This window comes from Canis lupus, chromosome 11, assembly GCF_048164855.1.
Source record: "Canis lupus baileyi chromosome 11, mCanLup2.hap1, whole genome shotgun sequence".
Lineage (NCBI taxonomy): Eukaryota > Metazoa > Chordata > Mammalia > Carnivora > Canidae > Canis > Canis lupus.
The window spans coordinates 71,246,565-71,273,217 of NC_132848.1; the positions used below are offsets into that span (position 1 = coordinate 71,246,565).

At 47.7% G+C, this 26,653-nt stretch overlaps 2 long non-coding RNA genes across 2 annotated transcripts; both read right to left on the reverse strand.

Annotated features, from left to right (window-relative positions):
* Window positions 1-1,389: 1,389 nt before the first annotated feature.
* LOC140600434 (uncharacterized) lies at window positions 1,390-9,705 on the reverse strand. The gene is made up of 4 exons (XR_012003700.1): window positions 9,536-9,705; window positions 4,540-4,718; window positions 3,887-4,010; window positions 1,390-1,676 (listed from the first exon to the last, which is right to left on the reverse strand). It is a non-coding gene; the product is annotated as an uncharacterized lncRNA (long non-coding RNA).
* A 2,186-nt stretch (window positions 9,706-11,891) lies between these two features.
* On the reverse strand, window positions 11,892-14,234 carry LOC140642343 (uncharacterized). Its single transcript, XR_012038818.1, has 3 exons — window positions 14,103-14,234; window positions 13,212-13,365; window positions 11,892-12,796 (listed from the first exon to the last, which is right to left on the reverse strand). It is a non-coding gene; the product is annotated as an uncharacterized lncRNA (long non-coding RNA).
* Window positions 14,235-26,653: the final 12,419 nt, after the last annotated feature.

Consider the following 26,653-nt stretch of genomic DNA (forward strand, 5'->3'; position numbering starts at 1 on the left):
TATGATGCCAGATTTTTATGATGGCAGAAAAAAAATCTAGCTATTCCTAAGATACTAAGATGTTCTGGGTTTTGTTTTGTTTTGTTTTTAATATTTTATTTATTTATTCATGAGAGACACAGACTGAGAGAGAGAGAGACAGAGGCAGAGACACAGGCAGAGGGAGAAGCAGGCTCCATGCAGGGAGCCTGCTGCAGGACTTGATCCCAGGACTCCAGGATCACACCCTGGGCCGAAGGCAGGCGCCAAACCGCTGAGCCACCCGGGGATCCCCTGGGTTTTGTTTTGATTTCGGTTTGTTTGTTTAAGCAGGAGTGGATGTTCTGTCTGGCTAAGTGACATTTCATCCTGAGATGATTGTGCTGTTTTTCTCCTCTGCTCTGTTGATATCATGGCATGTTAAAACCAACCCCTATAATGGTCCATACTTGCATTTCTGGCATGACACCTGCTTGAGGTGTGTGGGGTTTTTTTGTTTTTTGTTTTTTGTCTGTTTGTTTTTACAGGTAAAGGAAGGTTATGTTTCAATGGATCTGCCTACTGTGGAAATTTCACATAAATAAAACCATACAATTTGTGGCCTTCTGTGTATGGCTTCTTTCACTTAGCATAACGTTTTCAAGGTTCCATGTATCAGTACATCATTCTTTTTCATGGCTGAATAATATCTCATAAACGGGAATAATACCCCATTTATGTGTGGTGTGGATGTTTACTTCTGTGTCACCTACTGAGTGAGTGATCATATCATCTTCCTCTTTTATTTTGCTTTTCCAATGAATTGCATTCTAGATATTTTGATGTTGAAACATCTTTTCATTCCTGGGATAAATCTTGCTTGGGCATAATTATTATTCTGTTGATGAATTGCGTGATCTGACTTACTAGTAGAGTTGACCCTTGAACAACAGGGAAACAGGGTTGCCAACCTCTGTGCAGTTGAAAATCTGCGTATAATTTTTGGCCCCCCAAGACCTTAGCTAATTACTAACCTAGCTTACTGTTCACTGGAAACCTCGCCGGTAACATAAATAGTCCATTAACATATATTGTGAATGTTGTACGTATTAGATGTTGTATTCCTTCAATAAAGAAAGGTTGGGAAAAGAAAATTATTTTTAAAAATCATAAGGAAGAGAAAACACCTTTACAGTACTGTACGCATATTCATTGAAAATGACTCCTTGGGCAGCCCGGGGAGCTCAGAGGTTTAGTGCTGCCTTCGGCCCAGGGCGTGATCCTGGAGACCCGGGATCGAGTCCCACGTCGGGCTCCCCGCATGGAGCCTGCTTCTCCCTCTGCCTGGGTCTCTGCCTCTCTCTGTGTCTCTCAATGAATAAATAAATAAAATCATTTAAAAAATTAGAAAAAAAAAGAAAACGACTCCTGAATGAGTGGATCCAGGCAGTTCAAGCCCATGTTGTTCAAGGGTCAATTGTGCTTTATTTAGAATGCTGGAATCTTTTCATAAGTGAGCTTAACTTGTGTTTTATTTAGCTCTGTTATAAGATCATGCTGGCACAGGAACCGTTGTATAAGATGGGAGGTATTTGTTCCCCGAAAGTTTGTTAGAATCTAAGCATAGGGTCCCAGGTTCAGGTTCCTCTCAGGAAACAGGTCTGTGGCTACCGTCCTCTATGGCTGTTGGCTTCCTCGCTTTTTCTTCTTGGGCTTGTCTGAAACACAAACGGTGAAGTTTACACAACTTGATGACATGTCACAAAGCGACACCCAGGCCGAGAGTGACAACATTGCCAACACACCAGAAATCCCCAAAGCGATTGCCTATAATCACTACTTTTCAAAGATAATTATTACCTTAACTTCTGGAATAACTCTTTTCTTGCCTTTCTTTATAGTTTTATCTCCTAAGCATGGAACCCTAAGTAGTAATTTTTTTTTTGCCTGTATTTATATAAATGGAATTATGCCATACAGGTTCTTGTGGATCTAGCCTCTTTTATGCAACAATGTGTTTTTAAGATTCACACAGGTTATTGTGTGTAGCTCTTGCTATTCTTTTACTTTGCTTAATAACACACTGTACTGCATGAATATCCCGCTATTTCTGTCTTCATTCATCTGTTGATGGACTTTGAGGCAGTTTCCAGATCGAGATGCTTACAAACAGAGCTGCTGTGATCATTCTTGTATATGTCTCGTAGAGGATAGGTACACATATTTTTGTTGGGTATACTTCCTATAAATGATACTCTTATTTATATGTGACATAGGTTATGTATAACTTTGATTTTATTAGATACTATCCAGAATTTTCTACAGTGTCATACTAATCTACACTCCTCTAGCAGCATATGAATGTTTCTTGTCCACATCCTCACCATCACTTGGCAGGTTTGGTCTTTTAGTTTTAGCCATTCTGGTGGGTATATAATGGTGTCTGGTTATGGTTTTTGCATTGCCCTGATTATTAGTGATTAAGTATCGTTTCATATGTCTGTTATCCGCTGGATATCCTTTCTCCCCCTAAAAAGTATCTGTGCAAGTCTTTTGCTGATTTTTTTCTTTTGGGTTGGCTGTCTGTCGTTTCTTACTGATTTGTAGAATTTTTTTTTAAGATTTCATTTATTTATTTATTCATGAGAGACACACTGAGAGAGGCAGAGACACAGGCTGAGGGAGAAGCAGGCTCCCTGTGGGGAGCCGGATGTGGCACTCGATCCCAGGACCCCGGGGTCACGCCCTGGTCCGAAGGCAGACGCTCAACTGCTGAGCCCCCCCAGGTGCCCCTGGTTTGTAGAATTTCTTTATGTATCCCATTCTTGACCTCTTTGTATGTGATAGGTGTTGCAGATATCTTCTCCACATTCCATATCTTTTAATGAGTAGACATTCGTAATACTAATATTAAATTTTAATGTTAAATAAATGTCAAATTTACCCGTCTTTTTCTTTATAATTAGTTCTTTTGTGTCCTGTTTTAAAAATCTTTCCATGGTGCCTGCCTGGCTCAGTTGGTTGAGTGTCTGACTCTTGATTTTCACTCAGGTCATGATTTCAGGATTGTGAGATCAAGCCCCATGTAGGGCTCTGCACTGAGCATGGAGCCTGCTTAAGAGTCTTCTCTTTCTGCACCTTCCCCACCTCCCCACTGCTGTCGTGAATATGCACACACTCTCAAAAAAAAAAAAATCTTAAAAAATCTTTCCTTACCTTTAATGAAGTTTTGAATTTTAATGTACTCAAATATATCAATCTTTTCTATATGGCTAGTACTTATTAAATCATCTTTCCCTACCTTGAAGTCACGAAGCTTTTGTTTAATATCGTCCTCTAGAAGCTTTATTTTGCCTTTTACATTTTTGTCTATGATATGTGTAGAATGAATTTTTAGGTGTGGTGTAAGGTCAGGGTCAAGTTTCCCCTAATAATTATCCAATTGTCCCAGCACCATATATTGAAAAAATTATATTTTCTTTACTGCTTTGCGGTGCCTTTTTTTTTTGCAGTGCCTTTTTTTTTTGTCATAAATAAAATATCCATATACACATGGATCTCTTTCCAGACTTCTATTCTATTTCACTGGTCAGTATGTCCATCCTTGTGCCAAAATTATTTATAGTGCATGTAAATATCCAGTAAAGGAAGTCCTCCCACTTGGTTCTTCTTTACATTGTGTGGGTTATTCTTGGCCCTTTGCATTTCCATCTTATCAAGCTTCAAAGAAAAAAATTAGACTTTGTTGGCTACCAAAAAACAAACCTCTACTGGATCTTCTGAGTAATCATTTGAATGTTATTTCTTGGTTTCATGGATGACTCATCAGCCAACATATATACTGTGCCTGCCTTAGGAAAAAGAATTGACCAGGTTCAAAAATATCTCTGCTATCAGCCGAATCACTGACCTTCTCAGGATATTTTACCTTAGGAAATTGCCTTCTTCCGAGAGTAATCCCTACAGGGACATCGGAGTTCTTTCCTCTCAATAAACCCAGTAGTAAATGTACTTTCTTTCCAGTGTTCATAAGAGAACAAATAACTTCAGAACTAGAAATGAAAATGAGTAAAAGGTTACCGATTATTTGCAGGCTAAGACTTCGCAGGTGCAAAATGTATCTACAAAGTTCTGATTCAAAGTCGGACCTTTCTCAGTCCGGAAACCTGGTTGCTTCCATTCTCTGTTCTCTCCTCCGTTTCCTCTTTCCCTCCCAACCATCCTGTTGTTAGCTCCAGTATTTTCTTCAACCCAAGCCTCTTCTCTGCCCACACTGCTTTCCCTCTAGCTCTCTGAGTCCGTGTCTCTTTGGTCTCATTCTCTACTGACTGAAACACAGATACTCTGTCTTCTAAGCATTGAAGTCATGTCTGGGGGCGCCAGAGGGGCTCAGGGAGTTAAGCATCTGCCTTCAGCTCAGGTCAAGATCCTGGGGTCCTGGGATGCAGCCCCCAGTTGCGCTCGCTGCTCAGCGAGGGGCCTGCTTCTCCCTCTCTTCCCCACTCATACTCTCTCTATCTGTCACTCTCTCTCTCCCAATAAAATGAATAAATCCTTTAAAAAAATAAAATAATGTCTTACCTCTCTCAAGGACTTCCCAAGCCACTGAATGTAAATAAGCTCAGGAGCTTTTGCATGTTGTAGAGCACACACCTGGGGAGCGGTTCCTTGGAAAGCTGCATGGCGGCCTTGCTTGTACTTCACAGTCCTGAATCGCGTTCTAGACGGGAAGGAAAACTGCCTGGAGTTCAAGGACGGAGCTGGAATTAGAGTTCAAAGCTTTGGGGTGGTCTGTTAAGGAATTAGCTAACTCACTTGGTTACTAATGTATCACAAATCAAGTGAGCCTGTAAAGGAAGCATCAACTACTGCTGAACCATGTACTTTTTTTTATGAGATGCTTTTCCATTTTTAACTAAGGCATGCTTGCTGTATAAATCTTGAAAACTATAGAAATGTATAGAAAATTTAAACACCAGACATCATCCTACCTCTTAGGTATTACGATTCTTATTATTTCAGTGTATAATATACTTTGAGGCTTTTTTCATGCATGGCTGATATTATACATAATTTTATTTTCTGCTTAAAATTATATCAAAATGTCTCCAAATCTTTAAATTTTTACTATTAAATGACTGTAAAATATTCCTTTACATTATAAAGAAATGGAAAGTTTCCCTTTTATTAGATTGTAACTTGTTTCCAATTCCATCATAACTGTACCTAACATTGTTAGGAAAACCTCATCCATTTCTCTTCGAATTTCAGGTTATTTCTATAGGCAAAATATGTATCTGATAGAGGACTTATATCCAGAATATGTAAAGAGTTCTTAAAAAATCAATAAGAAAACAACCCAATCTTTAAGTGGGCAGAGAATGTGGACAATTTACCAAAGAAGCTATACTTAAGGCAAATAAACACATGAAAATATGTTCAACAATATTAGTCATCTGAGAAATATAAAAGGACAAGGAGGCAATACTACACATCCACAAAAATGGCTAAAATTTAAAGAAACGGACAGTACAAGGTATTGATGATGATATGGAGCAACTGGAAGTCTCATATATTGCTGCTGGTGGGGATGGAAATGATGCACCCTCTTTGGAAAACAGTTTATTCATTTCTTATAAGGGTTCAACTACACTTACCATCCAACCCAACAATTCTCTTCCTAGAAATGAAAAAAGTTCTACTCCCAAGAGAAGTGAGAATACATGTCCACACAAAGACCTATATGTGAACACTCATAACACTTCATTTATAATAACCCCTGAGAACAATGCACACGTCTATCAACAGGTGAGTGGATACACAAACAATTGCAATGTCCCTGTACAGTGCAATGTTTCTCAGCAATAAAAATGAATGAGCTACCAATCCATGCAACAACATAGGCAAATTTAAAAAGCAGTGTGCTGACAAGAGAAGCCAGGCACAAAAAGCTACCCACAATTTAATTCCATTTATATGACATTCTAGGAAAGGCAAAAATGTGGTGATAGAAAGAAAACTTTCTGGAATGATGAACATATTAAACGTAATCATTATGTCTTGATTATAGTGGTGGTTATTTGACTGTACACGTTTATTTAAAAATGCATTAAACCATACACTTAAATATGAGTTTTCTCATATATGAGTTAGATCTTGATAAAGCAGGCTTTAAAAATAAAGAATGATTCTGAGTTGTTTTTGTTTGTTTGTTTGTTTTAACTTGGGCAGCTGATCCAAAGTGGAACCTGAGAACAGATGGGGGATCCATTCAGAGAGAGAAGTAGGACTTGAGTGCAGCAAATGGTGTCAGGATGATGACTTCTGGTTTTGGAAGTGTTAATGAGGTTGAGTTAATAAGAGCATACAGAGAGAAAAGAGACCTATAGAAGTGAGAAGGAAAAAATCCTGAATTCAGTAAAAAAAAAAAAAAAAGGAAAAAGGAGAACATGAAATTGAGAAAAGGAAAGACTTGGCTTTTGTACATAGGCTTTTTTGTGTTGCCTGTTTTTGTCTCAATTTATTTTCACTTCTTTCTTGTTTATTCTCTCGGTCTTTCCTTTTCCTGGGGTGTGTGTTTCAGGTGTGTGTGGGGGGAGGTGTTACACACCATATGTTACCATTCTGTGCTTCCAAAGTCTGTCTTCCTCTAAACAGACCACGCACATGCATTCCTACACACACGTGTACATGTGCGTGCATACACCCCCCAGCAATACAACCAAGTGAGAACAGTAGGAGGAAAAAGTAAACCAAGAAAACAAGAAGGTGAAGAAGTTTGGCACCTTCCCAACATGCATTAGTAGGGAAGGTTCACTCTTGGTCCTTCATAGTCTATGGAGAAGAGTAATAGAAAAAAGTACTAGGTTATTTATTTATTAAAAATTTTGTTTATTCATGAGAGACCCAGAGACACAGGCAGAGGGAGAAGCAGGCTCCATGCAGGGAGCCTGACATGGGATTCGATCCCGAGTCTCCAGGATCAATGCCCAGGACTGAAGGTGGCGCTAAACCGCTGAGCCACCCAGGCTGCCCAGTACTAGGTTATTTAAACCAGCTTATTACCAGCTGTTGAAGTTCTAAGTAGGAAAGTAGCTTTAATAGCTCCATTAAGACTTGGGCCAAGGACTTTTCCTTCGGATTTGTGGTGAATAATTAAAGGTTAATGGTGGCATTTTTCCTCTCAGCCTAGGGGAGGCAACCATACCAGTCATGATCCTAACTGAATCCAACTGGGAAACTCTAGAAAAATGTAACACATTTGCAATGGTTAAAACATTCTGGGCCTTTTCATCTGTATCCACAAAAGGCAAGGAGGCTGTATTTTTATTTCCATCCTATGAATGAAGAAATTAAAATTCAATGGACACTGAGGCTCCTTCCACAGTTTGGCTACTGTGGACATTGCTGCTATAGACACTGGGGTGCAGGTGTCCCAGTGTTTCACTGCATCCATATCTTTGGGGTAAATCCTCAGCAGTGCAATTGCTGGGTCGTAGGACAGGTCTATTTTTAACTCTTTGAGGAACCTCCACATAGTTTTCCAGAGTGGCTGCACCAGGTCACCTTCCCAACAACAGTGCAGGAGGGCTCCCCTCTCTCCACATCCTCTCCAACATGTGTGGTTTCCTGCCTTGTTAATTTCCCCCATTCTCACTGGGGTGAGGTGGGATCTCACTGTGGTTTTGTTTTATTTTAAGATTTTATTTATTTATTCATGAGACAGAGAGAGAAAATGAGAGAGAGAGAGAGAGAGGCAGAGGGAGAAGCAGGCTCCATGCAGGGAGCCCTACGTGGGACTCGATCCTGGGACCCCGGGGTCACGCCCTGGGCTGAAGGCGGCGCCACACTATGAAGTCCTCATCGTGGGCTGCCCTCATCGTGGTTTTGGTCTGTATCTCCCTGATGGCCAGGGAGGTGGAGCATTTTCTCATGTGCTTGTTGGCCATGTCTGTGTCTTCCTCAGTGACATTTCTGTTCATGTCTTTTGCCCATTTCGTGATTGGATTGTTTCTTTGCTGTTGGGTTTAATCAGTTCTTTGTAGATGTTGGACACCAGCCCTTTCTCTGATGTGTTGTTTGCAAATATCTTCTCCCATCCTGTCGGTTGTCTTTCAGTTTTGGTGACTGTTTCCTTTGCTGTGCAGAAGCCTTTTATATTGATGAAGTCCCAGCAGTTCATTATTGCCTTTGTTTCGCTTGCCTTCGTGGATGTATCTTGCAAGAAGTTGCTGTGGCCAGAAATTAAAATTCGGAAAAGCCAGGAGACCTACCGACCCTCTCATAAAGAAGAACGGAAGGACGGGTGTTAGGGATGGCATCTCCAGTTTGGCTTTTCGTAAAGGTTTTTTATTTTATTTATTTTGAGAGAGAGAGAGACAGGGGAGGGGCCGAGGGAGAGGAGAGAGAGAGAATTTTTTTCCCCAAATATTTTATTTATTCATGAGAGAGAGAGGCCGAGGGAGCAGCGGGCCCCCAGGAGCCCCCCGCGGGCCTCGATCCGGCCCGGGTCACGCCCCGGGTCACAGGAGAGAACGTCCGCAGGCCCCACGGCCGGCGCGGAGCAGGGCCCCGAGGGCGCGGCCCGGGTCACGGCCAAGGGCGACGGAGCCCGAGCCGAGCCGAGCCGAGCCGAGCCGAGCCGAGCCGAGCCGAGCCGAGCCGAGCCGAGCCGAGCCGAGCGGCCTCCTGGTCCCGGGCGCCGGGAGGGGGCGGTCACGGGGCGGGGGCCGAGGCGAAGGACGCACGGACGCCCCGGGGCTCCCCGCTCCTCCCGCTCCTCCTCGGCGGCCCGGGCTCCGGAGGCTCCGCGGCGCGGCTCGCACGCGCACACACACACACACACACGCACAGACACGCGCACACGCGCACGTGCACACACAGGCACGCGCACACCCCCGCACGCACCCCGCAGGGAGCACCAGGGCGGCGCGGCTGCCGGGGCAGGGGGAGCCCGCAGCGGGACGAGCAGCACCCGCCCCCCCCCCCCCCAGCGCCACGTCCTGCGCTGCCCCGAGACACCTCCGGCCCCATCCTCGCCCCGCGGAGCTCCCGGGACTGCGGGCCCGGAGACCTCTGAGCCTGCGGGGCGCTCGGGGCGTGACCCCCACCAGCCGCTGCGCCCGCCGGCCCGGGTCCCCGCGCACCCCGCGCACCCCGCGCACCCCGCTGGGACGGCCCCGCCCTGGGCCCCGGGCCGCGGAGCTGGGGGCACCTGCGGGGCTGTGCCGAGTCCGGGGCGGGGGCGGGGGGCGCTGCGGGCCCCGACCCCCCCCCCCACTGCCCACGCCCCGCGGGACCAGGCCGGCTCCGAGCGTCCCCGCAGGAGGCCCGGGCGCACCTGTCACCTGCGCGGCCCCGGGCACCTGCAGGGGTGAGGCGGGCCGGGCGGGACCGGGACCCCCGCTGAGCCGAGTCGCAGGGAGGGCGGCCCTGGTCCGGCCTGAGCCCCGCCCCAGCCAGGCCCTCGGGCGGATGCGGAGCAGGGGGGTGCGGCCCCACCCCCCCACCCCCACCCCCACCCCCACCCCCCACCCCCCGGCCCCTGCTTGGTTCAGCTTCTCCGAAGCCCTGGTACCTGTGCCCCTGAAGTGGAATCCAGGGCCGCTTGGGATGACGCGGGACAATCAGACCACGGACGTGGAGGCGCTTCAGGAGTCCAGAAAAGAGGGGACGGTAAAGGCGATGGCCCGTCCTCATGAAGCCAGGCCTGGGAAGGGCAGGACCCGCTGGCCCTCAGCCTCCAGCCCCTGGTCTGAATTGTGTCCCCCCCCCCCCCCATTCACACGTGGACGTGCTGACCTCCCGAACGTCAGAAAGCGCCTGTTTGGAGACAGGGCCTTCAGAGGGGTGACTAGGTTAGAATGAGGTCATCAGGGTGGGCTCCAATTCAGGATGCAGGGGGTCCTCACAGGAAGGGTACGGGACACACCACAGGGAGGACCCCGTGAACGCAGACAAGGCCGCCCACCAGCCAAAGAGGGAGTCTTCAGACGACACCGACCCTGCCAACGTCTCCACTTTTAGCCTCCAGAACTCTAAAACATAAATTTCTGTTACTCAGGTCACATGGTCTCTGGTACTTGTTATGGCAACCCTGGCGCGGGCGCGTGCACACACACACGTCTGTGACATAGTTGAGATACGCTCTTATAACTGAATTTTATTGCACTGAAAACAAGGCTCTGCCTAAAGGTAATTCATGGCCTGGGAGGAGGAGATGGGCAAGTACAGGCAAGTCTCAGGTAGGACTACTATTGGCACCTACCGTGTGCCAGGTACTCGACCTGTGTTGTCTTGGTCCTCACACCGATCCTAAAATATTGGGTAGATGAGAAAGTAAAGGCACAATCAGGCCTAAAGCCTCCTCCAGGTGACGTAGTCATTATAAAGCCAGTAACCGGATCTATGTCTGGCCCGGAAATCTGTTTTGTGCTCCACTGGAGCCTCTGCCTCCCTCTGCACGGAGGACAACAGGGCCCGGAAGGAGTGGGAGGGAGGGATGAGCAGCTCCTTGTAGTGGGCGTTGGCGGTCGACTCCCTCCTCCTGAGGACAGTTCTCTTTTATTGGAGAAGGTTCCCCAACAAACGGAGTACACATTCCCCCTCCCCGAGGCGTAAGGGACAGTCCCTCCCTGGTCAATCACGACGTTTCCCCTCCTGCCCAAGCCAATGGCTGGCTACACGACTACAGCCAAGCTCATCTTAGAGTCTCCCATAATTTTTATAAGCTGAATCCAGGAGAAAGAAGACTCCATTCTCCTCCTGGGGTGACCAGAGTGTATGTAAGCCTGGAGCTCCCTTGACTACATTTTCCTTCACAAGAGAGAGTGAAATCAACTCGTAACAAGACAAAATACCTCTGTGTGTGTGTGTGTGTGTGTGTGTAGAGGCAGAGAGTGATAACATCAGTTAAGTGTCTGGATCCAGCCGTTCCTGAAGCTGCCTCCATCCAGTCCTTACTTATGTGAGTTAATACATTTGAGGGACACTTCTGTCCCTCAAAACCAAGAGTCCTGAGAACTATAATACTGATTTTTTTTATTTTTTATTTATTTATGATAGGCACACAGTGAGAGAGAGAGAGGCAGAGACACAGGCAGAGGGAGAAGCAGGCTCCATGCACCGGGAGCCTGACGTGGGACTCGATCCCGGGTCTCCAGGATCGCGCCCTGGGCCAAAGGCAGGCGCTCAACCGCTGCGCCACCCAGGGATTCCCTGATTTTTTTTTTAAGTCATAGATGAGGGCACCTGGGGGGCTCAGGGGTTGAGCGCCTGCCTTTGGCTCAGATTGGGACCCCGGGGTCCTAGGGCTCCCTGCTCCATGGGGGGGCTGCTTCTCCCTCTGCCCCTCCCCCTGCTTGTGCGCTCTCTCTCTCTCTCAAATAAATAAAATCTTAAAAAAAAAAAGTCCATCCGTTTTGTGATTCGCCTTCCTCGGGGGAGCACCCAGGCCAGCACAGCCTGCGGAGAGGCGGGGGCCCAGCGCCCTCACACCACCGCCCAGCACCCCCGCTGCCTCCCCCGCAGCAGCAGCCCTGGCTGTCATCCCTGCACTGCAAAAGGGGGCAACAGAGGCCTCGGCTTCCCAAGCATCAGCCACAGTTATTTTCTGAGTCCAGGGATCTCACCCTGGACGTCGAATACTCGACGTCTGGGCCTTCCGTCCTCCAGGAATTGCCAGGCGCTGCTTCCCGCCGGCGGCCTCCTGTGCCGCACAGCCTCACCGAACACTTACTTTGGCTTCAAGGCCCCTGCGGTCACGTTGCTTCATCCACCCCGCCTGTTACCCAATCCCTCGGCTTTTCTCCCCAGAACCTCTTTAGATTGAAGTGCTACGGAAAGTACTAACGATACTGGATGACTTCCTTCCTTTTTTTAGGGCCCTTGGTATGAGGGCAAAATTGCCATTACACTTAAAGATACTATTTTTATTTTAAGATTTTATTTATTATTCATGAGACACAGAGGGAGAGAGGCAGAGACCCAGGCCAAGGGAGAAGCAGGCTCCATGCGGGGAGCCCGACACGGGACTCGATCCCGCGGCCCCGGGGACATGCCCTGAGCCGAAGGCAGACGCTCAACCGCTGAGCCACCCGGGCGTCCCATCAAAAAGTTAAACAGAGGGTTACAACACGGCCTCACAATTCGACGCCCAGGTACATATGCAAGAGAATTGAAAACATCTGTGCGTGCAAAAACTTGCACATTAATGTTCACAGCAGCATTCACGTTAGCAAAAAGGGTACAGACCCCCAATGCCCACCATCCGAGGAGTGATGAATACAATGTGACCTATCCATATAGGGGAGTATCACTCAGCCATAAAAAGGAATGGCGTATTGATACGACGACAGTGTGGGCGATCCTTGAGAGCAAATGCTAAGCAAAACAGCCAGAAACAGAAGTCCACATATTACAATACTCCATTGATTTTTTTAAACATAACCTCAAGATTTTATTTTCTTCATACTGTAACAAAATATGAAGCTTAGGACTGGATCACTCGGCCCTCCCAGGTCAAAATGCTTGCATCTCTTAGTAGCCGCACGCTCTTGGATCTGCAATTGGGCTCAACACTCCAGCTTCAGCACAATCCTCTTTGTAGTTTTAGCCTTTTTTTCCAGAAAATTGACTTAGTCTGCCTACCGTAGCCACTGCTTCCTGCTGTAATGCCGCCTCCCCTGGGCGTAAAGAGAGTCTCCGCCTTCCTTGTTCCGTGTCACTCTGTGGGGTTGGTGCTTGCCACGCTTCTTGCATTAAGTCTGGCGGGTTTTAGGAACCCACTTGCGAGAGCGCTATAGGACCGGAAAGTGTAATCTCCATTTATAAGAAATGTCTAGAATAAACAAATCCATGGAGACAGAATATAAATTAGTGGTTCAGGGGGTGGGAAAAGGAAGGAATGGGAGTGACTGCTAATGGGTAAGGGGTTTCTTTTTGGGATGCTGAAAATGTTCTGGAATTAGATAGTGGTGGTGGTTGCACGACCTGGCGGCCACGCTGAACACCACAGGGGGGCACCTGTGTTGGCTCAGTCGATAAGTGTCTGACTTTTTATTTCAGCTCAGGTCATGATCTCAAGGTCATGAGATCAAGCCCTGCAAGGAGCCTAAGATTCTCTCTCCCTTTCCCTCTACCCGGCCCCACTGCCTCTCTAAAAAAAAACCCATATAATTGTACACTTTAAAGGACAAATTTTATGGCGTGTGAATTATGTATATCAATTTAAAAAGTTAACATTTCGAGGGCACCTGGGTGGGTCGTTTGAGCGTCTCTTGATTTTGGCTCAGGTCGTGATCCCACGGTTATGGGATCAAGCCCTGAGTCCAGCTCCTCACTCGGCTGGGAGTCTGCTTGAGATTCTCTCCATCTCCCTCTGCCACTTTGCCCACTCGTGTTCTCTCTCTAAATAAATAAATAAATAAAATATTTAAAAACAAATAATGAAAAAGTCAAGATGTTTGCACTTCAACGGACATCACTAAGAAAATGCAAATACAAGTAGACCGGGAGAAAATATTTGCAAATCATACGTCTGATGAAGGACTAGTACCCAGAGCACACAAAGAACTCCTACAAGGTAATAACACGAGACCAACAACCCAATAAAAAACAGGCAAAAGACTTGAGGAGACGTTTCATCAGAGAAGACATTCAAATGGCTAATAAGCATACGCAGGAGTCTTCAACGTCATTAATCACTAGGGAAATGAGAGATCCGGACCTCCCCGGCCTCCCGCGCCTCCTGCTCCCCTCCCCTCTTTCCCACCGTCTCTGAGGAGACTCGGGGGAGGCAACGAGCCAGAAGCCAAGCTATACGGAGCCTCCTCAGGTGGTGCCAGCCCCGCTGTCCCCCGCAGTCCCCGGGCGTGAGCCGCAGCGCCAGGACGGGCGGGCCCTGGGACGGAGCCCAGAATCCTGGCCTTGGGCTGCAGAAGCGTGAGCTCCTCCTTCTGGAACCCACCACACCTTCCTTTAGCTAGAAAGCTTTAGATCTGCTGCCCCTTTGCCTAAAATTCCCAGCTTTTCACCAGGCCCATCCGACAGAGAGAGACACACACACAGAGAGACAGAGACACAGAGACACAGAGACACAGAGACACAGAGAGCGCCGAGTGGCTTCTGCGGCCCTCGGGACTCACATTAGGCGTCACCCCGTCGGTCCGGTTTTCCGCGCTCTTCCAAGTCCGAGCTGGCCCCCCTCTCCCCGACCCTTCACACGGTTTCCTAACCGCTGATGGGTTTTCCAGCCTTAGCCAACGGCAGAAGCTCCCTCCTCGTCACGACAGACCCAATATGCCAGGCGCACCGGAAAGGACCGACAAATATTAGTATATTCGAACGGATCCGATAAACGGATCGTTACTGCCGCTGCTGGGCTCAGCCTCTCATCCTGGTTAAGAACGAGCCTCGTCCCCAAATACCCAAGCAGCGAGAGGATATTTTTTTTTTTTTCAAAAGCGTGACTCAATTATATTCGCTTCAGTGCAGGGTTTGCTTCCCCTCCTCGAGACAGGCCCCGGAGGGTCGGAGGGTCGGGGAGAGGGAAAACAGCCATAGTAACTGTAATTCGGCCCCGAGAAGCCTTGCGAGTCCGTGAGGATGACACAGGTGTTGGCCTCCTCGTGCGCCTGCTCGGATCGTCCGGCCGCGGCCCTCCAGCGCTGCCCTGCCCACCACTGTCATAGCCGCCCCTCCGGTGGCCCGTGCTCGGCGGCTCACGGGGGAGGGAAGGGGCACATCGGGGACTCTAGAAGTTCAGTGTAAGTGAAATAAAGTGCACTCACGGCGGGGCGGGGTGGGGCGGGCTGACGGACGAGGTGAGGCCGGAGGCTCAGCGGGGCTCGGACCCTGAAGGGTCCCGGAGCGCATCGAGGAGTTGATCCTGATGCCGAGGGGCAGCCCTGGGACGGCTTTGAGCAGGATGGCAGCTTTGCCATCCTCAAAAAGATAGAGACTCGATCAGACCTATGTTTTAAAAAGATTCCCCTTCCTGCCGTGTGAAAAATTAACCAGAGGAGGGCACAGCCGGAGGCAGGGAGGCCGGGAGGCCGTCCTGCTGCACATGAGAATCACCTGGGGAGCCTTAAAGGTGAACATCGACGGGCGGGACCAGACACCACCTTTGTCCCCTCCAGCTCCCCGTGATCCCCAGGTGCAGCCAGTGTTGAGGCTCCCTGGCCGGGCAAAGCGGGAGAAGCGTGCAGGGAGCCGGCTGGGGGCCCTGCGCCCTGGGGTAGCACCCAGCCCACCCCGTTTTCTCAGATTCACACTCATTTTGGCCCAACTGGTTGTTGAATTTAGCCGCGTGGTGCACAGCGTTTTCCGGCAGCGAGAGCATCCCGCGTGACGCGGTGGAAGTGCGACGTGTCACCGCGCGTTTGTCCAAAGCCTCAGAACGCACAGCACCGAGAGGGAGCGGCGGCCCTGGTGACCTGCTCCGCCGTGGAGGCCGGTGACCTGGCGGGGAGGCCGGGCGTGCGCGGGCCCAGGGGCCGTGGGAAGTCTCTATGCACCGCTCACCCCTGCTGCGAACCTCGAGCTTCTCTAAAAACAGTAAAGTCCGTTGGGGCACCTGGGTGGCCAGGTAGGTGGTAGGTTAAGCGTCGGGCTGGATTTTGGCCGAGGTCACGGTCTCAGGGCCAAGAGACGGAGCCGGCCCAGGCCCCGGGTGTGGGGGGGCTGCTGGAGGACCCTCTCTCTCCTCCTCCCTCTGCCCCCTCCCCTCACATGTGCTCCCTCTCATTCTCTCTAAAATAAGTAACCTTAAAAAAAAAGTAAAAATCTATCCAAAAATATGTAAAACTCACACAAAATGTCCAAGTTTCTGCTTCTCTAAGAATTCCGGAGATCTGGCCGCACTAGGTCTGCGTCCTGCCACCCCCCAGGGCCCCGCGCAGCTTGGTGGCCCGGCTGCCACTTGCTCCTGGGCTGAGGCCTGTCGGGGTGGGCCGGGAGGCACAGAGCCGGACCCGCAGGCCGTGGACGGGGCTACACCGAGCAGCGGGATCAAATCTGCACACGTACAAGGTCAGTCCAGGACGCCGGGGGGTCTGTCCGCTGAGCTCGGCCCTCGGCCCAGGCCGTGACCCCGGGGTCCTGGGATCGAGTCCTGCGCCGGGCAGCCTGCTTCTCCCTCTGCCCCTCACCTGCCTCATGTGCTCTCGCTCTCTCTCTCTCTCTCAGATAAATAAGTAAAACATTGTTTAAAAGTCAATCGAGATTGTTGAAATCCCAAGTATAGGAAAGATTTTACTAGTTAATGAAGACGAATCCAGACACCTCAGCCTCCCCTGCTCTTTTACAGAAAAACCTTTATTACATTCCTGTCATGGGTCTTCAGTAGGAAACGGGTACTTTTAATCAATAATTTGTCCAAAACAACAGGCAAAATAACAAGAGAGGATGAAAATAGAGTTGAGCTAGAAAGCAAAAGATCTGGATATTTTTTAAGCCTTTATTTATTTATTTCTGAGACACAGAGACAGGGGCCCAGGGAGAAGCAGGCCCCCGCTGAGCAGGGACCCGGTGCTAGAGGGCAGCCTGGGCCTCCCGCGCCCACCCGCCGCTAGAGGGCAGCCGCCCCCGCCTGGAAGCACCTGCCCGAGGCCTCAGCCCAGGAGGGAGCTGCCCCGGGGTGCAGGGCCGTGGGGTGCAGGGTGCAGGGCCACGGGGAGCAAGGAGCCGGCGGCGGGGTGCAGGACTGCAGGGCACAGGGACCCGGGGCGCAGGGAGCAGGGCCACAGGGAGCAGGGGGCAGGACTGCAGGGTGCAGGGTGCAGGGCCGTGGGGTGCAGGGTGCAGGACCACCCCAAGCAGGGAGCCGGCCGCAGGATGCAGGACCACAGGCTGCAGGGAGAAGGGAGCAGGGAGCAGGACCGCAGGGTGCAGGGCCGTGGGGAGCAGAGAGCAGGGAACAGGACCGTAGGGAACAGGGTGCAGAGCTGCAGGGACCCAGGGCCCAGGGTGCAGGGAGCCGGGTTGCCCGTGCGGGGAGCGCTCTGGGTCGGCCCAGCTTCCTGAGCACGTGATGGGGAAACAAGTGACCATGGCGTCCTGCCATTTGGTTCCACTGAGTGACAGTTGTCACACCCACCGAGCCCTCGGGCCCTTTCCTGTCTTGTGCACTGATTCTGTTTCAGTCTGTGGGAGTGAAATTCAGGAGAACGGGTCAGGCTGCGGGGACCCAGCGCCCCGAGAACTAGTACCCCTGGGAAGTAGCAAGGGCCCTGTTGATCCGTGGGCGGGGGGGGGCGGGGGGGGGCTTCAGTGGCTCGAGGCTGGCAGTGGCTCGAGGATCCGGCTTCAGCTCAGGTCAGGATCTTGGGTCCGGGGTCAGGGATCTACCTGCGGGGAGCAAGTTGGGTCTGAGCTCAGGGAGCGTGTGCTCGTCCCTCTGTCTCTCCCTCTCCCCGCCCCACTCATGCGCATGTGCCCTCTCTCTCTGTCTCTCTGTCTCTCTGTCTCTTTCTCTCTCTCTCTCTGTCTCTCTATCTCTCTTTTTCTCTTTCTCTCTCTCTCTCTGTCTCTCTCTCATTTAAATACCATTTCTATTACACGCAAAGGTACCACTCATTTGGGCACGCAGCTCCGCGAGCTGTCCTAGGTGTGCGCCCCGGGGGATCCACCAGCCCAGCCGGGACACGGCAGCCTCTGGCGTGGCGCTAAAGCATCCTGGGACCCTCAAGCCAAGGCCCTGGGAGGGCCGGGAGGCTGGGACCTGGGGGAACGGGCCCTGACGTGCCAAAGGCCTGTGCTTTTGTATTTTCTTGGTAAAATCAAGCAACGTGTTATTTTTAAAAAGAAAGAAATGACATTTTAAGAATCAGTTCCTTTTACCCAGCATCTTATGACATAATTTTCTTCCGAGCATGAAAATGCACCAAGTTCTCCAAAATCAGTGCAGTCGTGGCCCTACGGCTTGGTTCCTGGAAGGGCCTACGCGCTGCGGTCGTGGGGCCGCCGCTCAGAGGAGCCTGCAACCCGCTCCGTGAGCCCCCAGCTTTGTTCTGACGACACCTTTCCTGGAGCACCTGGGAGGCGCCGGTCAGCCCGGGTCACTGCAGCTGTCCCCGCGCTACGGAAGTGCAGCGCTGCCACCCCGGGGTGCTTGCCTGCTGGTGGCTTCTCACGGAGGAAGCGCAGCCCACGCGGGGGCACAGCTCAGTGACTCGGCTGGCGGTGGACACCCTGGTCATCAGCAGCGGGCCAGGGAACAGGGAGGCCTCTGGTCACCCGAGCTACCCCTTACCTCACCGCCTGAGAGCACAGATGACCTTTACCGGCTTTTCTTTTTTAAAGAATTTATTTATTTATTTATTTATTTATTTATTTATTTATTTACTTATTTATTTACTTATTTATTTATTTATGAGAGACACAGAGAGAGAGGCAGAGACACAGGCAGAGGGAGAAACAGGCTCCGTGCAGGAAGCCCGACGTGGGACTCGATCCCAGGACCCTGGGATCACAATCTGAGCCAAGGCCAGATGCTCAACCACTGAGTCCCCCAGGGTGCCCCCTTTACCTGCTTTTGAACTTTCCAGAATAGACTCGTGTATTAGGTGCTGTTCCATGCCTGGCTTCCACCCCTCGATATTTTGGGGTTGTTTATCTTTTTGAGAAAGACAGTCATGACGTATGGAAAGACATTCATCGTCTTTCTCTTGCTGCGTATATCCCCCTGGGTGGCCATCCCAGCCCTTGTCTTTCCATTCCATATCGACCGACATAGGAACGGTTTCCAGTTATTGACTGTTACAAATAAGGCTGCTACGAAGTTAAAAAAAAAAAAAATCTCTTGGGGATCCCTGGGTGGTTCAGTGCTGTGGTGCCACCTTCATCCCAGGGCGTGATCCTGGGGACCCAAGATCGAGTCCTGCATTGGGTTCCCTGCATGGAGCCTGCTTCTCCTTCTGCCTGTGTCTCTGCCCCTCTCTCTTTCTCTCTCTCTCTCTGTCTCATGAATAAATAAATAAAATCTTAAAAAAAAAATCTCTCAAAAAAAAATCTCTCGATGCACATTACTGACATATTGCCGGGGCCTACATCTGTTCGGCTGGAATTGAAGCTGCCAAAGAGCTTCCCAGTATGGTCGTGCTGATTATCTTCCCTTCAGCAACGTCTGACAATAGTACTTGCTCCATTTGGGCGACATTTGATATAACTAATCTTTTTCATTTTAGATATTCTGGTATGCACAGTGGTATCTCACCAGGGCTTTCATTTGTAGGTAAGTCGACGTAAGTCGAGCACTTTATTCATCCTGGATATGGGCTGTTTGGATGTCTTCTTTTGTAAAGTGCCTGTTCAAGTCTTTTGCCAGTTTTCCGTAAGACACTTGACATACATTTTTAATTTTTTTCTTTCTTTTTTTACTTTCCATTATGAAACAGTTTCAGACTTTGGCAAAAAAAGTACCAAAAAAAATCCCACATTCCCTTCATCTAACTCGTATCCGTATCTTGCTTGACTGTAGTCCACTTATCAAAATCAAGAAGTTAACATTACTCATGTACAGACCTTATTAAAGTATCATGGGTTGTCTCTCTAATGTCTTTTTCCAGACCAGGAGCCAGCCTCTAGTTGTCATGTCGTCTTGCTCTCCATTAATCTGGGATAGTTCTTTAGTCTCGGTCTTTAATGACCTTTACCACTTTAGAAAAGTTGTATTGACTCGTTGTTTTGTAAAATGCCCTCCGTTAGCATTTGTCTCATGTTCCCTCAAGATTAAATTCAGATTATGCCTCTTTGAAGGAGTGATATTGTATTCTCAGTGCGTGGTAGCAGGGGGAGCATGGTGTCAACACATCTTATCAGTGGTGATGTCACCTTTGATCACTGGTTAGGCTGGTGCCTGCCAGGTGTGTCCAGTTTATTTATTTATTTTTAATGATTTTATTTATTTATTCATGAGAGACACAGGCAGAGGGAGAAGCAGGCTCCATGCAGGGAGCCCGACGTGGGACTCGATCCCGGGACCCCGGGGTCACGCCCTGGGCCGGAGGCAGGTGCTAAACCACTGAGCCAGCCAGGGATCCCAGTTTAAAATGTCTCCAGTTTAAAATGTCCAGTTTAAAATGTCCAGTTAAAATGTCTCCAGTTTAAAATGACTACTTTTCCCTTTGTAGTTAGTAAATATCTAGTAACGCAGGAGGTACCTACTGTGTTTCTTGTCATTCTTATGCTCTCCAATGTTTCTAATTTATAGTATTCGCTTATGTCTTCTAAAAACTTTATTGTCTTTCATGTTGGGATCTATAATCCATCTGCAATTGATTCTCTTTTAGGCAAGTGTCGAGATTTATTATTTTCTCACATGGTATCAGATTGACCTAGCACCATTTATGGGAAATCCATCCTTTGTTGTAAATCAGGTGACTGTATGGGTGAAGGTCCCTTTCTGCACTCTCTTGTCACATTGGTTCATTTGTCTATCCCTACGTGACTCCCATATTGACTTAAGAACCACATTATTAACTCCTGATATCTTTATATTTCTGGCTTTGATCTTTTTCAGAATAGAGTTGGCTATTTTGGGCCTTTTGCATTTCGGCTTAGATTTCAGAATCCATTTGTCGATTTTCTATTTATTTATTTATTTATTTATTTATTTATTTATTTATTTATGATAGTCACACACAGAGAGAGAGAGACAGAGAGAGGCAGAGACACAGGCAGAGGGAGAAGCAGGCTCCATGCACCGGGAGCCCGACGTGGGATTCGATCCCGGGACTCCAGGATCGCGCCCTGGGCCAAAGACAGGCGCTAAACCACTGCGCCACCCAGGGATCCCCTTAATTTTTTTTTTTCATTTGTAGATTTTCAACATAAACCTCTGATGGGATGATTTGGACCTGCCTTGAGTTTATAGGTCATTTTGGAAGCACTATGTGTTTACGGTATTGAATCTTCAAATTATGAACACAGTACTTCCCTCCATTTATTTTTCTTAAGATTTTATTTATTTATTCATGAGAGAGAGAGAAAGGCAGAGACAGAGAGACGCAGGCAGAGGGAGAAGCAGGCTCCACGCAGGGAGCCCGACGTGGGACTCGATCCTGGGACCCCAGGATCATGCCCTGGGTGGAAGACGGCGCTAAACCGCTGAGCCACCAGGGCTGCCCACTTCCCTCCATTTAATCACATGTTCTTAATAACGTTTTATTGTTTTTGGTGTAGTGGTCTTGCATAGCTTTCATTGATTTATTCCTAAATATTTGACGTTTAACAATTTTTGAAATACGGAACTACGTGAGAAGAGAAGAGCATAGAGTAGTGGTTCTCAGTGGGAGGTGACTTTGCTCCCAGGATGACTTTGGCAGCACCTGGAGACATTTTCGTTTGTCACATGGGAGTAGTGCTAGTGGCCTTTAGTGGGTGAAAGCCAGGGATGCTGTTAAACATTCTACAATGCCCAGGTCAGTCATTCTCCCACAATGAAAAATTAGATAGCCAAAATGTCAAGAAACTTCAGTGTAGATAGAGTTAAGAATTTCTCCAAAAATGTCACTTAATAGTCACTATTTTTTATACATCATTTAAGGATTTTTGTATGTCATGTACATGGTGATCTACAGTGACATTTTCATCATATTAATGTTATTCTTTCCTACTGGAGTGTGAATAAAGCTTGGCATTCTCAGGGTTTTATAAAACGGGTGTTATAATTGTTGGGAGATAATTCTCCATGGGTTTGGGTTTCCGTACATTTTCTGAGCAAAAGACATAGACCATTTTCTTCCAGGATGTTTGCATAACAGATAACCTTGGAAACATAAAGATAGAGGCTCCCTGTGGAGGGTTGGAGACATCTCGTCCTGGAGATAGTCCAGGGTAATAAAGCTAGAGACCTTGCCCTTCCTTTCCTGGAGATTATTTGCTTACATTTTAGTGTAATAAAAAGATAATACCTCTGGGGGCGGGGGGCTGATAGGCAGGTTTGTTAGCAGGCCCCTTATAAGATTGGGGGTTTCCCAGGCTCCCTGTTCCTCACCTATGACAGATGCACAGTATGCCCAGGTCCACCTCAGCCTCCCCCCTCCGAGGCCCCCATGGGACTGGGAGGCAAGGAGCCCATCGACCCGCTGGCTGTGGGTCATAAAGCTGTGCAAATCCATCCGGGCTTCTTGGCTCTTCACTGGCTGAGTCTACAGAAGTGTGTTCAACTGACCCAGCAGCTGCAGTCATCTCTGCCGCCGGCGTTGCTGGGTAACGGCCCAGTAGCAAGGCCTGCGACCAGAGGAGCAAGGACCACCAGGGTCACACGTGTGCGCTCTGTCCCGTACGGCGGGAGGGAGTTGCAGTCAAGGGACGCACAACTGTCTTATGAAGCGGCCGCGGGCCCCTCCTTAGCGGATGGGTTTCGGGGTCTCCGGAGCACAAGCGTCCTGAGTGGGGGCCACTCCCCGTGTGCTACTGGCGGCCGCTGTGTTCTGTGAAAGCTAACGTGGCCTTGTTCCCTTCGGGGCTGTCCGCGTTCGCCTGAGCGCTTGCAGAAGCAGCCGAGACCGTGTTGATCAGAGCTAATTTGTTTTCTCTTCTTTCTTTCTTTCTTTCTTTCTTTCTTTCTTTCTTTCTTTCTTTCTTTCTTTCTTTCTTTCTTTCTTTCTTTCTTTCTTTCTAGCCAGAGCTAATTTCCTAGTGATGCCTTGATTTTACACACTAGCCATGTAGGAGAGCTACAGGAGTAGCAGCAGGAGAGGCCCAAGCTAGAAGAACAGGTGCTCAAAGTCAACAGCCTTGAAGAAGTACCTGCCTCAGCAGCTACAGGCTTCCGAGGGGGCGAGCAGTGGAGGGAGGCCGTTGACCTGCAAACGCACCGTCATCGGATTCCAAATCTTTGCAGCAGGGTTTCTGTTGATATGATGCAAATGATTAACCTCCACATGATCTAATCGGGTTTCTGTTTGGGCTGAACTGCAGCCGCTCATGGTAACCAAAACTGAGCGTGGAGAAGGAGAAGAAGGGGAGAAAGGCGTTGCTCTTTGGAGACATGAAAAAATGAAAATAGCAAATGCTGCCGCGTTGCTTTGAGATCCTTCCCGTAGAACGTTAGGCTGCCTCCTGCCTCCTGATGGAGAACGAGCTTCAGACGGACCCACTGCCTTGGCTGACGCCGTCTATCTGCCAGCAAACATGAATCCCGAGATCCTCGCTTCTAACCGTGCCATATGTTGGGCAGTTCCCCTCTCCAAGCCAGTGGCCTTTCGGGTGTGCAGACAATGACCCGACGTTTAGATACGCGCTCACCACAACAACCTGATCAACACCCGTCACCATACACGGTTACAGTTTTCTCTTTTGTTTTTCTTGTGATGAGAACTTTTAAAGTCTACTCTCTCAGCAACTTTTTTTTTTTTTTTTTTTTAAGATTTACTTATTCATGAGAGACACAGAGAGAGAGAGAGGCAGAGACACAGGCAGAGGGAGAAGCAGGCCCCATGCAGGGAGCCCGACGTGGGACTCGATCCCGGGTCTCCAGGGTCGCGCCCTGGGCCAAAGGCAGGCGCCAAACCGCTGAGCCACCCAGGGATCCCCTCTCTCAGCAACTTTTAAATATGCAATAGCGTCTTATTACCTATAGTTAATAATGCTGCACATTACATCTCCACGACTTACTTATTCTATTGCTGGAAGTGTGTATCTTTTGACCTCTTTCACCCATTTTATTCCTGATCTGCTCCCCATCTTCTCTGGCAACCACTCATCTGTTCCCTGCAATGAGTTTTGGCTCAGTTTTTTGTTGTTCTTTTTTATTTTTTTATTTTTTAATTTTTTAAAGATTCTATTTATCTATTCATGTGAGACACAGAGAGAGAGGCAGAGACACAGGCAGAAGGAGAAACAGGCCCCATGCAGGGAGCCTGATGTAGGACTTGATCCTAGGACCCCAGGATCATGCCCTGAGCCAAAGGCAAATGCTCAACCGCTGAGCCATCCAGGCGTCCCTGTTGTTCTTTTTTAGATTCCACATATAAGAAAAATTATATGGTATTGGTCTTTCTCTGTCTGATTTATTTTACTTAGCATAATACCCTCAAGGTCCATCCATGTTGTCATAAATGGCAGGATTTCATTCTTTTTTTATGGCTGAATAGTATTCCAGTGTGTGTATATGTGTGTGTACCACATCTGTATCCATTCACCCTCAATGGACACTTAGGTTGTTTCCATACCTTGGCTGTTGTAAATAATGCTGCAATGAGCATGAGGTGCATATACCTCTTCAAACTAGGAAACACAGGTTTTCTACATGAGAATCCCTCTTACAAACCTTTCATAGATTTTTTTAAACAAGTCTAATACACTGCTGTGACTTGTGATTGGGATGCCTTATTACGTCACCTCAGGAATCACTGGATTCTATGGTCTCCCAGAGGGTTTGTGCCTAAAGCACCACTAGTTGCCTGGTAGAAAGATGGAGAAGAGGAGATAGAGCATTGCTGTTCTTGTTGCAACAAGCTTTTGAACTATTTGGTTCTTAAAAGTCTGTGCATTTGCAACTTTGATTCAAATAAATACAATTCTGTGCATTTGCTACTTTGATTAAAATAAAAGTTATTGGGGCACCTGGGTGGCTCAGTGGGTTAAGCATCTGCTTTCAGCACAGGTCATGATCTCCAGGTCCTGGGATCAAGCCCCACATCAGGATCCCTGCTCAGCAGGGAATCTGCTTCTCCCTCTTTCTTGAGCTCTCTTGGGCTCTCTTGCTCTCTCTCTCTAAAATAAAATAAAATAAAAAAATAAAATAAAATAAAATAAAATAAAATAAAATAAAATAAAATAAAAGCTATTTTTTAAAAAATGTGGTAGATGGGCTGAATAAAATGGACACAACTAAAAACAGAATGAATGAACATGTAAAATCAGTCCTGAAGAGCCTCTCAGACTCAGAAATAAAGAACCAAAGCAAAACCAAAAACAAAAAGAAACAAAAACAACCATTGCAAGAAAAATTAAGTGACATAGAGGATAAGGTCAGAAGTTCCTACAGCATCAAACAGAAATTCCAGACAGAAAGAATGGAGATAATGGAAGAGAGATGATATAAAAGAAGGGTATTTCTGAATTCAGAAAGTCTTCTGAGTAAACAGACCTAAGAATGCCAGTCAGGACTAAGGAAGCAGGTCCCCCTCCTAAACAGGTAGGGAGAGGCAGAAACAATTTTAAATCTTTCTAGTGAGAAAAACTAGATTACCTACAAAGGAACAAGAATCAGTACAATATCAGATTTTTCTTTGATATCTGTGGATTCTAGGGAACAATTAAGAAATATCATGAAGGACAGTATCAAAGTTAGTTTCCTTTAGATCCCCCAAACATAGCATTTATATATATATATATATATATATATATATATATATATATATATATATAATGTTTATTATATATGTTTATATATATATTAGATGGTAATATATAAATATATATATTTGTAGCAAATACTATTGATCGGGGATGGGAGTGATTGCTTGAAAGTTTTATTATTGACTTTTAATTTTATTTAGCTGTGACCGGGAAAATAGCCAACACTAATATAGAGCTTACAACAGTCTGAGAACTCTTTTTTTTTTTTTTTTTTTTTTCAGTCTGAGAACTCTTAAAAATTTTACATATATTAAGTCATTTAATCCTTACACCTATGAGGTAAGTACTATCATTATCGTCATTCTACAGATGAGAAAACTGAAGCACAGAAAAGATGAGTGACTTTCTTTAGGTCTCCAGCTCATAAATGGTAGGTCTGAGATTCAAACTCTATTTCTATTTTGGAATTTAAGTAGATTTTCCTTGCAAATAAATATTTTGTTGGTTTTGTAAATATTCAGTAGACAATTGAAAAGACGGTGCTTTTTCTGTAGAATATGGATGCCAGTTAGGTTCGTAACTATTAATTCTATGTCAGTACAATATTGTTCTGATTACTGCTTTTTTTTTTTTTTTTTTTGGTTTGTTTCATTTGTCAACATCAGAGCAGAGACTGTTTAAAATATATTTCTTCCAGGCACCCTGGGTGGCTCAGTCAGTTGAGAGCTCAACTCTTCAGCTCATGTCATGATCTTGGGGTCCTCAGACAGAGCCCCCAGTCAGGCTCCATGCCCAGCAGGGAGTCTGCTTGGGATTCTCTCCCTCTTCCTCTGCCCCTTCCCCTGCCCAAATGCATGTGCATGCTCTCTCTCTCTCTCTCTCAAATAGATAAATAAAATCTTTAAAAACATTTATTTCTCCTTCATATTGTAAAAAAAAAATTTAAGTTTCTTCTACTTTTTATGTTTTCATTTCTCTGTTCCAGAATTTTTTCATAGTTCTATATACTTTTTTATGCTTACTCATCCTTGAATGTTAAAAGTTTTATATATGCTTTGCATTTGTTCCCAAACAGGATGAGGTAATTCTTCTTGGCTCCCTGCCTGTCTATTTGGATGCGGTTGGAACCTTCTCATATCTTAAGCTGAAGGATTGGTTACCTTCTGGCAGCCTGAGAAGACTGTGGTGGGAGCCAGCTGGCAAGGAATGTCACCGCTGAAAGATTTCTTCCCAATGTTTTACGAAGCCACTGTCCCAAGGGGCCAGAGGTTCTGTGGCCTTTGTCCTTGCCTCCTTCCTGGCAAACGGCCAGACTGGATATCAGAGAGGAGCTGGCCCTGGCCGTTCAAAGCTTTCCTTTTTGCCTTAGGTCACTTCAGTAAGT